The sequence below is a fragment of the Chinchilla lanigera genome, unplaced genomic scaffold (assembly GCF_000276665.1).
Source record: "Chinchilla lanigera isolate Chin_1 unplaced genomic scaffold, ChiLan1.0 scaffold00115, whole genome shotgun sequence".
NCBI lineage: Eukaryota > Metazoa > Chordata > Mammalia > Rodentia > Chinchillidae > Chinchilla > Chinchilla lanigera.
This window is the reverse complement of record NW_004955516.1, coordinates 4,766,589-4,783,226: the sequence shown is the minus strand read 5'-3', so window position 1 is coordinate 4,783,226 and position 16,638 is coordinate 4,766,589. Positions and strand designations below refer to the sequence as shown.

At 37.1% G+C, this 16,638-nt stretch overlaps 1 pseudogene; it reads right to left on the bottom strand.

The window, feature by feature from the left end:
• Nucleotides 1–15,467: 15,467 nt before the first annotated feature.
• LOC106147079 lies at nucleotides 15,468–16,077 on the bottom strand (annotated as a pseudogene).
• Between the last annotated feature and the right edge of the window lie 561 nt (nucleotides 16,078–16,638).

The following is a 16,638-nucleotide window of genomic DNA, read 5'->3' as shown; positions in this document are numbered from 1 at the left end:
CATGCATTCATTTATACATTATCTATGCCTATACTACAGATGTTACAACATAGACAGTATGGCCCACAAGCCAAATATGTTATCTGGTCCTTTACAGAGAGTGTTTGGTGAATCTCTCTTAAATCATGGTCCAATCATAATGGAGCCTTGTACCTTCAGGTGCACAGAGAAGAGAATGTATATCTACTTCACTGCCTTCACCCAAAAGTGCAAGATAGCATTTCTCACAGTTCACTGACTAGAACCAGTTACATGGCCAACAAAGCTGCAAAGCAGGTTGGGAAATTTAGAGGACATTTTAAAAGTTTCTATGAAATAAGTGAGATAAAATTAAAATGCAAAATTTCTTAGAAACTAATAATCCTGTTTCAGTTGAATGGGCCAGTAACAGTCCAGGTTCTTGTGCAAAATGAGGAGAGAATCACCAAGTGCACACCCAGTAGCAAGTAGTAAGCAGCTACATTTACTGAAGATTGTAGGAAATTGTCCTCAGTCTGTACCAACAAAGGTAAAACATAGATGAAGAAAGGAGCCAGGGTGACAGAAAAGCACTGCACAGAGATCAAAACTAGCAACTGCAGCAAAAGGCGGGGGGTGGGGGGGCAATAATTCAAATTTTCAGAATTTAAAAGCCAGATGCCTTTGCTTTAGCTTTAGGTGCCTCACACTGAATCTCTAGGTTTGTTTGACAGGAATGATTGAAGGGTGCTGAGTCATTTTAGAGGATCTTAGAAAGCATACTCATTGCAAAATTCACTGTCCTTACTTATACTTAGGAGATACTGTGCATATTTAGGAGCCTGTAATGAGGTAGAAGTAGGATAAGGGTGACCATAGGTCTGGCTAGGAGATCCAGTGTGCATGTGCTGTTGCCTAGGTCATCAGAGTCTCCTAAGCTTTTCTTATTTTATTTTCTACCTCTCTTAGGACAATAAAGCAGGAATAACCAATAACTGTAGTGTCAATGACCAATAACCATACAGGCTGTTTTGAAGTAAATGGAGGGAAGGGAGTGACTACTCAGCTCCATTGTTTCTCACTGTACGAATCCCAGTAACATTAGTAATAGGAATTTTCAGAGTCAGAAACACTAAAACTGATAAAAGAAAAAGTATGAAAATGATTTAAATATTCAACTGAAAAACTTAAAAAGGAGGCTGGGGATGTAGCTCAGTGATAAAGCACTTGCTTGGTACCAGCCAGGCTCTGGGTTCAATCCCAGAACCATAAGTAAAAAAGTAAGAAAAATTTAGCAGAGAAGAGATGTCAAAAACATTTATGAGTTATGAAGAACAGTAGAACTAATATGTAAATGATGAGCTTGTTCTTGGAAAAAAATAGAAAACTATGGTCTAAACTAGTGAAAGGGACAAGCACAAATACAGGAGAATGAAAGACAAGGTAGAAGCAAACACTGAAACATAAATATTTAAAAAGCATAATGCAATCATAATTATTAAAAATCATAATATATTCTATAAAAAAGAAATTGGAAAACTAGGTGAATTGTATAAATTTCTAGAAAAATTTAATTTATAAAAGTTACTCCAATAGGGATAAAAAGTTTAAACAGGCAAATTTCCACAGAAGAAATAGAGCAAGTTATCTAAGGGATACTTCCTAATAAAGCATTAGGCCCAGATATTTTTATAGGAGAATCCAACCAAACTTTTAAGGAATAGAAATTCCCAATGGTTCTTTAAAAGTGTCATAACATAGAAAAAGAAGAAAAGTTTTTAAATACTTCTGTATTAAGTGCATCAAATTTTGATGCCTAAACCTGATGATGATTTAATAATAACTGTGGAAATAAAAATTAAGATAACTGCCAGGCATGACGGCGCATACCTATAATCCCAGTACTCAGGAGGCTGAGGCAGGAGGATTGCCATGGGTTTGAGGTCAGCTTGGGCTACATAGTGAGACCCCATCTCAGAAAAAGACAACAAAATTATGATGGCTGTCATTTGGCCAAGAGAGGGCAAAAGTTCTCTGTGAGCCTCAGATCATATTTGCCAGGTTGCTGTTTGCCTCACAAGTCTCTTAGTCTTTATCTTCCAAATAAAGAATGCTGTTTGGAAAGAGTCTTTAAAACTCCAGTCCTCCTTATCCTTGATATTGCGCAAACTTGAGCCAAACAAGAGAGGAAGAAAATGAAAGCAGAACCAGAAGTACAGCCTGGTCTGGAAAGCACAGGGTAGACTACCATGAAGAGTCATGACAGTTGGCTCCTCGTGGCGTCTGTGTCCCCATATGGCCTCCACATCTAGTGGGAACCCATGAGAAGTTCTATACATGGAGTCCTGGGAATTATTTGGCACTCTTTGTTGATCTTATAATTAATAGGTCTCACTTATTTCTCCAGCCACCTTTGCCATGCCCTACCTCCTATCTCAGCACTACCTTAAAAATTAGATGCCATGACTAGTAGATTTATTTCAGGATAGACAGAATGGTTCAGTGTTAAAAAAATCCACTGACATCATTCAGTATATCAATAAATCAAAGAAGAAAATGTATTTAAACATCTCAGGAGACACTAAAATAGTACTTTACAAGTGCAATACTTATGCAAAAAATGTTGAATAAAATAGGGCTCAATGCTCTTTTAATATGATATATCGTCTCATGTGCTATAACATGATATATCAGTAAGCAGCTTTAAACTGCGGAAACACTGGGCCATTACCACTGAAAGAGTAAACAAGACACGGCACAAGGGTACAGGAGCCAGTGTGAAAGGGCTTACACTGGCAAAACTGGGGACAATTTGAACACCATAAGAATAGTAACTCTTAATTAATTATAGAACACTGAAAAATTTAAATACATAAACCAAGAATAAAATATAGTTTTTCTTAATGGCTGTTTTAGAAGATCTGTAGTTCATTCCCACCTAATAAGAAATTTTTTTCAACGCTTGCGATGGATCCCAGGGCCTTGTGCATGCTAGGCAAGCACTCTAGAACTGAACTACACCCCTCACCAGGGAAACTCTTCTTTAAATAAAAAGTCAAAATTAGAAAGTCACCATTCTTCCACATCCAGTGAAATATTTGATTCTACATATATCACAGGTCACTGACAATAGCTGGACTCAGGCAAGTAAAGGTCTGAACTCTTTAAAGATACCTTTAGAGAGCACCCCAGCATCTAAGGGAATAAGATCAAGGTTGAGCTACCATTAAAAAGCAACACTTGCATTCATCTCAGATGCCCATTTTTGGATTGGGTGTTTGATTTTAGGGGATCTGATTTGTTTTTTTCAGTTTTTTATATGTTCTACTTTGGTGGGCGTGTAGATTAGGGCAACCACTGTGGAAATCAAAGTGGAGATTCCAAAAAAAAACTAGGACTAGAGGTCCCACTTGACCCAGTTATCCCCTTTCTTGATATTTTCCAAAAATAATTAAAAGCATCATACCACAATGATATATGTGTACCCATGGTACAGTTTGTAATAGCTGTCTTGGAAACAACCCAAAAGCCCATCAACTGATGAATGAATAAAAAAGATATTTTTTATACAACGGAATACTACTCTGCACTCTAGAAAAAATGATAAACTCAAGACATTTATTGCTAAATGGATGGACCTCAAGACCATACTCTTAAGTGAGATAAATCAGACACATGGGAAAATATCACATTGTTTCACTGGTATGAGAAACTGAAAGTATAAATAAGAACCAAATTGTACAAGAGATGGTAAAATGGGAAGAAATTGCTCAGAAGGAAAGGGCAACTAGAGAGGGGGTGGGGGAAAGGAAGGAAGGGAAAAGAAAAAAAGGAGAAAAGAAGGATAAAATGAAAAGAAGGCTTTGTAAATAAGGAGTGAAGAGGGATTAAAAGGAGGGGAGGGGAACGGGAGGGAAAAAAAGAGAAATCAAGTTATATCATGCACAGGTACAAATTCCCTATGATGAATGTGATCATTGTGTACACCTAAATTGTACCAGTAAACTAAATTTAAAAAAAAAAGAAACGCAAGGCTGGGCAGGTTGTCCAGACTCCAGTCAGACTACTAGTGTTCTGGGAAATAAAAGTAAAGTTAGGAGTGAGATAGTAGAAGCCTAGGCCTGCAGGCTAAGTTAGTGGGCGAAAGGAAAATGAGGTAAATCGGTTGCAGCTCATGCGGGTGTTGCAGCTATCACAAAATTGAACAAGTATAAAGCCCACTCTTATATGGGGCTCCTCAGGACTCATGGTAAGTCTTGATTCTCATCAGCAGGATTTTTTAGGAAAACATGATCAAACTCTTCTTTATAGCTCAGAAACAACTGTAAGTGCTCACCAATACATTAACTAATGCTTTTTCCTCCTTTTGACAATACTGTAAATGCTTACCATATATTAACTAATGCTTTTTCCATCTTTTGAGAAAAGACTGATGTGGCACTTTATTACTTAAAGTGGCATCAAAGGACCAGCAGCAGCATTTGCATCATCTAGAGACTTGTTAAAAAATATTACCTGGGCCTGGGGTTTAATTCAGTTGTAGAGCACTTGTCTAACGTGCACAAGGCCAGGGCTTCATCCCTAGCAATGAAAAAACAATAGGTTCCCTACTCCCCCACATTGCTACTGGCTCTGACTCTTCAGCTTAATAATCTTTTTGAGGAATTTAGGGGAAACTGGTGGGGTGGGCCAATGGGATGTCAGAGCTAATGGAGAATAACTCCAGGCACATCTTGGAACCCTCCATCAAGTGGGCACTCTCCCCTCCCGAAACCCATATCACCAATTTGGGAACAGGTGCTTCCCACCTTTGAGGATATGAAAAGAATTAAGGTGGAGCTTCGGGTGGGATAGAAAGAGGAAAATATGTTAAGGGAAGAACAACTAGCCTGGCCAGGCATGGTGACGCACATCTGTGATCCCAGTAGTCAGGACCTGCGGTAGAAGGATTTGGGCTACATAGTGAGCTCAAGGCCAGCCTCGACTACATATCAACACTTTGCCTCAATAAAAAAACGAATAAAGGAATTACCCTGATGATAGATAAAGAAAAGGACTGGTAGATACAAAAACAAGGACAAATAATTGCTATTGCAGAGATAGAGGATGGATTTCACATTGCACCCTTTCATCGTCTCTTACTTTCTTGCTGGTGGGACAAAATATACAACACCCAAACTTAAAGGAGGAAAGGTTTATTTTAGTTCACAGTTTGTAGAGGTTTCAGTCCATAGTCAGCTGGCTCCAAGGCAAGGTGTCATGGAAGAGGGCCATGGCAGATTAGAAACAATTTAAGGCATGGCAGACAGGAAGCAGCCAGCAGAGAGCCTTTCTTTCCCTTTTTTATTCCACTTGGCTACAATCCTATTGGTTGGTACCACCCACACCCACAGTGTCTTCCTATTATCCACACCCAGAACTATGCCAAACCAATCTGTGTATTAATCCTGTTATCACACCTATAATCCAATATCACACACCATGATCCAGCCACCTCCTAAAAGGCCCACCTATGAGCACATGAGGCTTTGAGGGGGAGGAGCATCAAGATAATCCTTAGGTGAAATTTCCATTGCAATGATAGCCACCTACAAACCAAAACCCTAATCTAAGAGATTCAAACGGACACCCAAAATTTCAAGACTTAAGGAGATGCCATAGGATGTCCTCGGGCAGGTTAAATTAACTTTGTGCCTGTCTCCTCAGCTGTGACTTGGGGGTAAAGATTGTACCTAGTTCATAGCTGTTGTGAAGGTTAAATGAGTCAAGCAGCTTGCCCAGCATCATGCAGCTCATCATAACACAGCTGTAATTTGAATTTAGCCCCTGTGGCTCCAATATCCACCAAATGCTTCCAAACTACGGAGCTATGCTGCCATTGTGCAAAATGTAAGGAGAATTAGAGGACGGAGAAACAGTCCTTATCACAATCATTTCCAGATCTTTTCTCCTTCTGATAAGAGAAGGACAATTACCCTGAGGACAGATAATCTAAAATCCTTAGAGAAGTCTTTGGGCTATTCTGTCATTTGTACATTTTCTCCTGTTACCCCTCCATCGTGGCTGTCCTCTAAGCACAGCAGGGACTTCAGTTAACTCAGAGTGCCTGAGCACTGATTTTACAAAAAGCTTTCTTAATAACCACATCAGGTGACTTGGAGAGATGTTTAATCAAAGGTTAACCATGGTTTCATTCATTACACCACAGGGAAAGTCTCCAGGTTGAGCTTCCTGAATTAAAGTAAACTAGTACCTTTTAACTCTGATTTTTAGGTCAGTTGGTGAAAGCTATCAAAGCAATCCAAAACAAGGAGGAGGGAAAAATTAATGATTATGATTGGAAGTGAGGCAAAGGTGAGACAAAAATGGGGAGAAGGGCAGTATGACATGGTAAACAAACCTGTGAGATTTAAAATCGAACAGACCTGGATGACAAAGCTATGTGACCCTGCTAAGTACTTTCATCTCCTCCAAGGTTTGGTTTCCTCTTCTCTAAATTGGGGACAATACCATCCACTTCAAAGAGATTTTGCGAGTTCCAGGAAACAAGTTATGTATTCATTTAGAGCTCCACAGACAGTAGCCACCCACTAGATAGTAGTTGAGTTTTTTAGGACATGTCACATAATATTAGACTTTAAAGGAGCTAAAAACAAACAGCTCTGAACTCTCATAGCAAAAAGGTGCAGAAGGTGCACGCTGAAGACAGTGCTTTTATCTAGTGAAAACCATACTTGCTAAAAGTAATATTTATAAAACTCCCATTTTTTTGTATTAGGTACTCCTTATTTACAGAGCAATGAACAGAGAAATAAAAATCCCCACTTGAAGAGCTTCTAGTGAGTAAACAGCACAATTAGAAACCTGAGAAAAATTACATTGTGCATAACCAAATACAAAGAAAAGCCTTTCTGAAAAAGACAAAATCAGGTGTGAAAAAGTGACCTGAGCTTCAATTGTAGCTTTATACTACATACATGTACATTGTTACTCTTGTCATTTCAGGTAATACTAATAACTAAAAATTAGAGTAAGTTCTAGTGTGTATTTTTGTTTGTTTTGGTTCCTTTCCGGTACCAGGAACCGAACTCACGACCTTGTGCTTAGAGGCAGGCGCTGTGCCACTGAGCTAAATCCCCAACCCCGGTCTGGTGTGTTTTGAACAAGAGGTAAGTGCTTCATATTTCTTAGCATAGTATTATAACAACCATAGGAGGGTCATTGTATTGTGCCCATTTTACAGATAAAGATACTGAAGCACAGAGAGGCAAAGTATTTTACCCAGGGTTGCACAGCTAGTGAGAGATAAGCTGGGAGTACACACCAGGAATTCTGCAGAGTCCTGGTCTTAGCCTGCTGTGACATCATATCAGATGTTAAATCCATTTTCTGTCACAAAGGTAAGGCCACCTGCATATATACATAAGTAATAACTAACAAACTTGATATAAAATATGAAGGTCTTTGTTTATTTTTCTTTGTCAAATATAAAGCATCACACCTAACTGGGAGAAAGTGCTGGAAAGAGTGGTTCCAAGTTTACTCCCTTTACCATGTAGAGTGTTTACAGCTGTTGGGTTCCTACTCTGTTTCCACGTGCCCAAGGGGAACTCCAAGCACCTATGGCTATGCTATTTTGTACCGCTCCTCAAGCAGTACAAGCCTCTCAGGCTCATCAAGGCAGCTGCCAAGTGTAGCTAATCAATTACAGCAGCCAGAAATAGTATATATTCATGAGGCTAGCAGTGGCCTTTAACCCACAAAGCTGGACCATTTGCAGAGAATGGGAAACCAAACCTCTCAGTCCAACCTCAACTTTCACCCTGATTTCCCATCCGCAGCAGCCCCACAGAAGCAATTTTCAGCTTAGTTTCTCACTGATAGTCATCTGCGTCACAAAACTATTACCCACCACCCGCCTTTCTACTTAACTCAATGTGTTCTGAGGCTGATAACCGAGCCTGCTGAGGAGTCACTCCCAGACTGGAGTTAATAGAGACTCAATTGCATTTCACCTGAAAGCGGGCCGCTTACAGGTCAGTACTGAGACAATCAACCAAGCAGCTTATGCCTCTGCAGCCCCTGCTGCTGCCGCTGCTTGTTTCATAACCTGGGAAGAGTCAAACATATTTACTGATAAATAAAAGTGACAAAAGAAATGCCAAGAAATTCACCTTTGTATTTTCTTAATCAAAATTGGACACAGAGAATGACATTTCACTAGGCATGGTTTTGTTTTTCCTTCCAATTCCTCCTCCCAAATATTGTATGCTAAATCTCATTCTGTGAAGCTGAGAATGTTAAGTCAACAACAGCTTTCCCGGCCTCAGATAACCATGGCTTGACCTGGGGTTGAAAATACCAATAACAACAAGTACTAACTGATTAAGACAAGAAAAATTTGATCTATGTTTTTATACATAATTAATGTCTTACATTTATTTCTTGCTAACCTGATACAGTTAGAAACAGAAGAGCTGAGTGAGCCACTCTCTTTCCTTCATTCAGCTGTGGGCACAGCACCGCCCTGGTAGTTATCCATGTTTAAGCTTAGGAGGTTGTGATGGTGGAGGCGGCAGATCATCGACACCAGTCAGACAGACTGGGAGGCACCTGGAATGAGAAGAATCTGACCCTTTAAAAACTGGAAGCCTGAGTTGTGTTAGTGCTCATCAAATGTTCCTCATTCCTGTCCTTTGTTTCTGATATCCTTTTTCCTACTTCTGCTACCCTCCCTTGATCTTCAATACAAATAGCTACTTACTACTTACTGTGACGTGTACACTAGGCAATTTCTTTCCTTATGGTGCATAAGAACCTGGACTAGTTTTGTTTTCTACAGAACTATTATGTAAACAGTTTTGTTCCAGATACTGTGGTTTATACAGAATATATCTTTGTCAAGTGTACTACCAGAAATGGTACACTAAACATTCAAGTAAATAAGACATGATCATGCCATCACAGGTCTTGACTGTCAGATACACACTTCTCCACTGTCTGACCTTCAACCTCACCTACAATCATAGATTTTACATAAAAATAGTTACTGTTCCAGGAGGACGATCCCTTAAAGAGAAAGGAGAAAGGTGTCAAAGTATATACCTTCCTCCTGCTTTTTTCTCTCTTTGCCCAAGGGAAGAAGAAAGAAAAGGATGTTATGTTTTTCATTTTACCAGAAGGCCAAAACATCAGAAAAAGTCATTTAGATATAATTTTATCATTAAATATTTTTAAGAATAGGGTTGCTTGATTTCTTAAGGAAGTACTTTAGACAGTTTAATCTGTAAAACACGCAGAATTAGTAAACATAAGTATTGGAAACAGAAAGACTAGATTTTTTTGTTTGTTCTTATTTTAGTGTGGAATATTGTCAGGGTCTATATTGTCAACTATATTATCCAATATAGTTGGATATAGCTGGGGGGAAACATCTGCATCTGGCCAATATAAAGTGATGGAACTATACTGACCCTTCAATATGAAAGAATCTAAAATATCACACAAAATATATGACAACAGGGTCTCATGATACTTGCTGTCAGACACCATAAAACAATGATTCTTATGAAAAGGAAAAATAAAGTAAGTCCTCTTATTGCACCAGCACACTGGCAACAGAGTTTCCAGACCACAGAACAGGTAGGGGAAACATGGAAGGAGCTCAACTGTCTCCCTCGGTTGTTTAGATGGAACTGAGAGTCTGAGGAAGTCAAGATAGATAGTGTTTGTAGGGCAGAGTTACAGAATTGAGACAGACTAAAATACAGGACTCCAGAGACCTGCAGAGGGTCTTCCTCAAGTGTTTAGCTGAGTACTGATCAGCACAAGAAGGAAACTACCTGACACTGATGGCAAAACCATCCAAAATCCCTGAAGAGCAATTTGAATAGCATGTGTTTCCACCAACCAGAATGAAAACACCTTGCCATTCACAGCACAGTGGTACTCAGAGTACACAGAAAAGGATAGCCTCAGGAGTGGAGAAGAAATTACTTCTAGGCTACAAATCTGGTCCCACCTAATAAAGTAAAAACAAGCCATGAAAGGATTAAATTGTTTTCAAGTAAGCTACCTACATGCAAGTACAAAACTGAGCAATGTCTCGAGGAATACAAAAATACCCAGCACTTAAAAGGGTAAAATTCATAATGCCTGACATTGAATCAAGAATCATGAGGTATGCAAAGAATCAGGAAAATGCAAAAGACAATGGGGAGAAAGTCAATCAATAGAAGTACAGATGTGACACAGATGTTAGAATTCATACATAAAGCCATTAAACAGATACCTAAACTATATTTGATATGTCCCAGGAGCCAGAAAAATGAGCATGTTGCAGACATGGAAACTAATAACACACACATGTACACACACACACACACACACACAAAGATGCACACACTGGATAGAGTTAATAGCCAAATATATACTAGAGAAAAAATTACTAATCTGAAACCATTGCAATACAAGTTATCAAAAATGAAATATGTAGAGGAAAAAACTAAAATGAATGATTATTCAGCTCTAGGGCAATTTCAAGTGGTATAACAAAGATGCAATCACAGTTCATAAAAGAACCAAAAAATATTTGAAGAAATAATAGCTGAAATTTTTCTAATTTGATTAAAACTACCACTCATAGATCCCAAAAAGTTCAATTATTCCTAATCACAAGAAATATGAATAAAACATCAAGATACATTGCATGAAATTAATAAATAAAAGATATAAAGAAAATGCCAAAATTGCTAGAGGAAAAAAGACATATTATAGCTAAGATAATTGTATTACTAATTTCTATTGGTTTATTGAAAGGAACAGTTAATGGTCAATTGTTTGCTCAATCTTGCATACCTATATCTGGTTATCTGAGCAATTGCTGTGAAGATACAATAAGCAATACAACAACCATTGTTGGTTTCCTATCATCTTGTTTAGAAATTCTGTATCATTTTTATAGTTTTTGTGTTGTTTTGTTTTTGTCTTTGTTTTTGTTATTTTGTTTTTGTTTTTTTCTCTTTAAAATAAAAAAGACACATAAGACAGAGTAACAAACTTAAGCAGGCGGCAGACCTTTCACTAGGAATAATCCAAGCCAAAGGACAGTGGAGCAACATATTTAAAGTACAGCCAGCCCCGCATGTCCATGGTTTTCCTATCCACAGAGTCAACTAACTGTAGATTAAAAATACTTGAGGAAAATTTTGCATCATACTGAATATGCACAGATGTTTTTCCTTGTCATTATTTACTAAAAGTAATTATAATCATTTACATAGAATTTGTATTGTATTGCTTTATAAGTAATCTAGAGATAATTTAAACTCTAGTAAAGAGTGTAAATAGGTTCTATGTAAAAACTACATTTTATATATGGGACATGAGTGTATATGAAGTTTGGTATCTGTGGGGGGCCTGGAAAAAGTTCCTTGCAAACACCAAGAAGTGACTATACTAAAGGACAAAAACAAAAAAAAAAAAAAAGAAAGAAACCTCACATGGGCTACTATACCTAATGACAGTATCTTTTGAAAGGAATGAAATATTTGCTTATACAAACAAAAGCTGAAAGAATTCATTATCAACGGACCTACATTACAAGAAGTACTAAACAAAGATCTTCAGGTGGAAGAAAAAGATCTATGTGAGAACCGAAAAGCACCAGAGACACTTTTATTAAAGCATAAATATAAAAGTTTTATTAATCTATTAAAAGATAACTATTAAAAGTAAATTACCATCTTTTATAAAGATAAATACAAGTTTTATTAATCTATTAAAAGATAACTATTGAGGAAAAAATCTGTCAATGTATTATAGGTTTTAACACATATATAAGATGTACAAAATCAATGAAATAAAGGCTAAGATGTGGGCCAAAAATATACTGTTAAAAGTTTTGCACACCCTATACATGAAGCAATATATCATTTAAAGGTAAATTTTGATAAGTTAAAGACATATTATAAATCCTAAATAAATCTATCTACTTTAATCTATTGCAGATAGCATCCTCCCTTGCAAAGATGGAAGGGGGGAAGATTTATTTGATCTGAAGAGAAACTAGAGTGTGCAAGATGGAAGAGAAGAAGGAAGGAAGGAGGGAAAAAAGGAAGGAAGGAAGGAGATAAAACTCTGGACAGACTAATCCGGAAAAAAAAGAAAGATGACCAAAAAAAGACCAATATCAGGAAGAGAGAGGTTACCTAATTATAACTCTTTCAGATATTAAAAGAAAAATGCTTTAATTATCTATCACTGCATAGTTTGTAAATTTAAACTAGCAAATATTTATGATCTCATAGTTTCTGTGAGTTAGAAATTAGATTTCTTCAAAGATTCAGTCTCCCTAACTCCTTCCTTTGATGTCTTTCCAGGTTGTACTCGCTTCTGAATTCTGAAACTACTCTACTTCCACTTTTTAGGTTTTTACTATAATAGCACTCCATTCTCAGTATTCAAATTTATATTAGTTTTACTTTGCTGTATAAGAAATCACCTACAAACTAAATAAATGCTTAAAAAACACATCAAATCTGTATACTTTAAATATGTGCTATCTATTGTATGCCAGTCATAGCTCAAAAAGACTTTAAAAAATAAAAATATTTGGTCCATAAAATGCTATTGTTATTAGCATAAAAATTGAGAATTTGCAAAAGAACACCTAAATGCTATTAAGAACTATATTCCATGAACTCACTTCTAAGCCAAGTTGCAACAAAGAAAATTTTGAGCTAAACTGAGGAAGCATAAAAAGCATGCTATGATAATAGAGATTTAGACTCAATATGGAATCATTAATAGGTGTGGAGGGGAATAAATTTATTGAGGAGTCTGCAACTAGGACGTCCCTATTCATTGTCTACAGTCGTGGTCATCATCACTTTGGTCAGCACAGCCTTAGAATGTGAGCATTCTGGAGTAAGCAAGTGCACCAGCATTAAGTGTTCTGGGGCCAGGATCCGATAAGGGAGGAAGGGGGAATTTCTGTGGTTAGATGAGCCTGTAGGAAGCTTTGACCAGGAATTTAAATAGGAAGAACTTTTTTCTGAAACAATGCTTTCTATCTTTTTGATAAGGAATTCCTTCTCATTGTAAAACAAGCCAAGAAACAATACATAGCAGAAAGGGATTAAATTCTGTGCTCCTAACAGTTGTCCCAAAAGATAACCACATTTAGTCTTATTGTGTATGCACATTTTTCCAATACTTACTTATAATATATATATGCATATATATACTTTTAAATTTCATTTTTAGTTTTTACACTGATGAGATCATAACTACATACATTTTTGAAAATTGATTTATTCACCAACCAGCATATCAAGGACTGTCTTCTTCTTACTAATTCGTATAAATCTATTTTATTCTTTGAACAAAATATATTCAATTCATATAATTAATGTAACAACTTTTTAACCATTCCACTACTGATACAAACTTTAATTGCTTGAAATTTGTATACTTACTAGTAGCTCTAAAACTATAATTCTATTAAACTCTTGAGAGTTTGTGCATATGTATAAAATTGTATTTTGCTGGATGAGGTACTTATTCACACTTTCTCCAACTTTATGAGTACTCATTTGTCCATAGTTGTATCAACACTGCATTGTACCTATCTTAATTTTTTTCTGATATGATACATATATTAATTTGCTAGGTGAACATAATAAAGTACCACAAACTGATGGCTTAGACAACAGGAATTTATTATCTCACAGTTCTGGGAGTTGGAATTCTGAGGTCAAGGTGTTGGCAAGGTTAGTTCTTTCTGAAGGATATGAGAATCTGTTCCATGTCCCTCTGCTAGCTCACTGATGGCTGTGGGCAATTCTTGCTGTTCTTTGGCTTATAGAATCATCACCTTATCTCTACTTTCATCATCATATGATATTTTTCTGCCTTTAAATATCCCCCTTTTTATAAGGACACCCATTATATCAGATTAGAGACCTTTCACAATATTCCAGTAATACCTCATTTTAACTAAATATATCTCCAAGTATCATATTCTCAAATAAGGTTACATTCTAAAGTACTAGGGGTGAGGATTTTGTCTTAGTTATTTATCTCTCATTGCTGAGACAAAATATTCAACAAGCAAAGTTAAAGGAGGAAAGGTTTATTTAGCTCACAATTTGTAGAAGTTTCAGTCCATAATCAGCTGGCTCCAAGGCAGCGTGGCATGGCAGAGGAGCAACAGTTCATGGCAGTGGAAGGGAGCAAAAGCAACAACAGAATGAGAGCAAGAGAAACCTCTTTCTATTCCTTGTATTGTATGCAGGCTACATGCCCTGGGGCAGGTGTAACACCCACACACTTAATTCCAGCATTAGACCATAAAAAATTTCAAACTCTAGATTCAGTCACCTCTGAAAGATCCCCATCTAAAACTGCATGAGGCTTTGGGAGGACATCTAGACACAAACCATAATACACTTCTCCATGAATTTTAGAAGGTACTAATATTGAATATATATTGTGTATAACAGACATAAAATGACATTTTAATTTTTATGTTTATTAGCACATATTGTTGTACATAAGGATTACACATCTTAATTCTTTGTATTTACCCTTATCCTCCCCTCTCTTTCCCCTACCTCCATCGCTGGATCCCTTTCCCATTTGCAAAGGATGTATCTCCCTATTTTGTATTTATCTATCTTTTATTTTTCTCTTTAAATTATTTATGCATTGGGTTTCTCATATAAGAGAAAACATGTAATATTTATGCTTATGTGTCTGATTTATTTCACTTAACATTATGATCTCAGGTGCATCCATTTGCCTACAAATGACTCAAATTTATCATTCTTTACAACTGAATAGTATTCCATTGTGTATATAGACTACATTTTCTTTATACATTCGTTGGTTTGTTTTTTCGTTTCTTGAGACAGGGTCTCACTATGTAGTTCAGACTGGCCTTCAACTCACTATGTAGTCCAGGCTGGCCTCAAGCTTGCAGTTATCCTCCTGCCTCAGCCTCCCAAGTGCTGGGGTTACAAGCATGCACCACCACACTTGGCCCATTCATCTGTTTTTTCAATTAAAAAAACTGTATTTACTTAGAAGCATTCAGAATGTCAACAAAATAGCTGCAACATATTTTGCTATTATGGAATGATATTTAGTTAACAGAACAATTATTACATGTAAGCTGAGCCAGAGACAACTGAAAATGAAAAGAGCTACTGTCCACATATATAACTAATCTGTGCTGTGCACCAACAAGAACCTGTTTTAAATTTCCATGCCAATTTACAACCACCGTACGATACCAATCAAGGTTAGTGGCTACTAAAAATGCCACCAGGACAGGGCTATCTAAAGACACATTCAGTAGTGTGTAAACTATATGAAAGAAGATACTGTACAGCTTCAAAACAAATGTTACAGTATTACATTTTAATTTTTTACTTTAAAAGGAGTGAGTTATGTACAGAGTGGTTAAATGCTTTACAGAGAAGAAAGAGAACTGTGCTACAATCAACTTATTCATCATCATCTTTACCTTCATCTTTATCTTCATCCTCTTCATCTTCCTCTTTGTCTTCCTCCTCTTTCTCCTTTTTTCTTCCTTTTTCAGCCTTAATAACTTCCCTATTCCTTTAGCTCAATAGGCAGCATTGTATTCCACTTCTTGTATTTTTCCTTCAGATTAGCAGTCTTCTTCTGGTAAGGCTGCTTTCCTCTGCCACAGTATTATTTCACATCTGTCCCAGTTTCTTTGAGACATAACCAATGGATAGACCAGGGTGTTCTACTTTGATTTTGGGGTGATACTCAGAACAGGACAAGAAGAAGGCCCAAGGAGGCCTCTTGGGTGTAGTGGAATCTTTGAACAACTTCTTTGTTTCCCTGTAGGAGGGATATATGTTTTCATTTCTGTTTCATAGTAGGCCTCATGCACCTTTGCCATGCCTTCAGATTTCCCTGTCTCTTTAGCAGGCATCGTCTTCCAGTTCTGTGTGCACTTCTTAGTAAACTCTGAGAAGTTGACAGAAGCATCTGGTGCTTCATGTATCCCTGCTGGCAGTTTTGCACAAAGAATGCATATGAAGACGTTTTGCTTCTGGGCTTCTTAGGATCTCCTTTGCCCATGTTTACTTGTTTTCTTCAGTGAGACAGGGAGTCACCCAGTGCCCATCTGGCTCTCACTTGCCCCAGTGCTGTCTCTACTGAGCTCAATGTACTGCCTCATCTGTTTTTATTATTGTTAAAACGTTGTATTAGTCTTCAAAGAAACAGAACTAATAGGATATATGTGTCTCCTAAATCTCTATCCACACATAACCCATTCTAACTCCTCTTACACACACTTTTCTTCCCTTCTCTCCACCCCTCTCCCTCCTTGTTCTGTTCAGGTCTTCAACTGATTGGATGAGGCCCACTTGTCTTAGGCAGAACTATCTGCTTTACTCAACCTACTGATTCAAATGTTAACATCACCCAGAAAGGCTATCATAGACATACCCAAATATCTGGCCAAATGTTTGGACACTTCACAACCCAGTCAAGCTGACAAATAAAATTAAAAATCACAAATTGCAGTTTGACATAAATAAAATTGTGTAATTTTGACATGTTTCTTGATATGTTTTGCTTCTTTTGTGAATTTCTCATTCATGTATATCCTTTGCCCATCTTCTATTGGAGAACCCA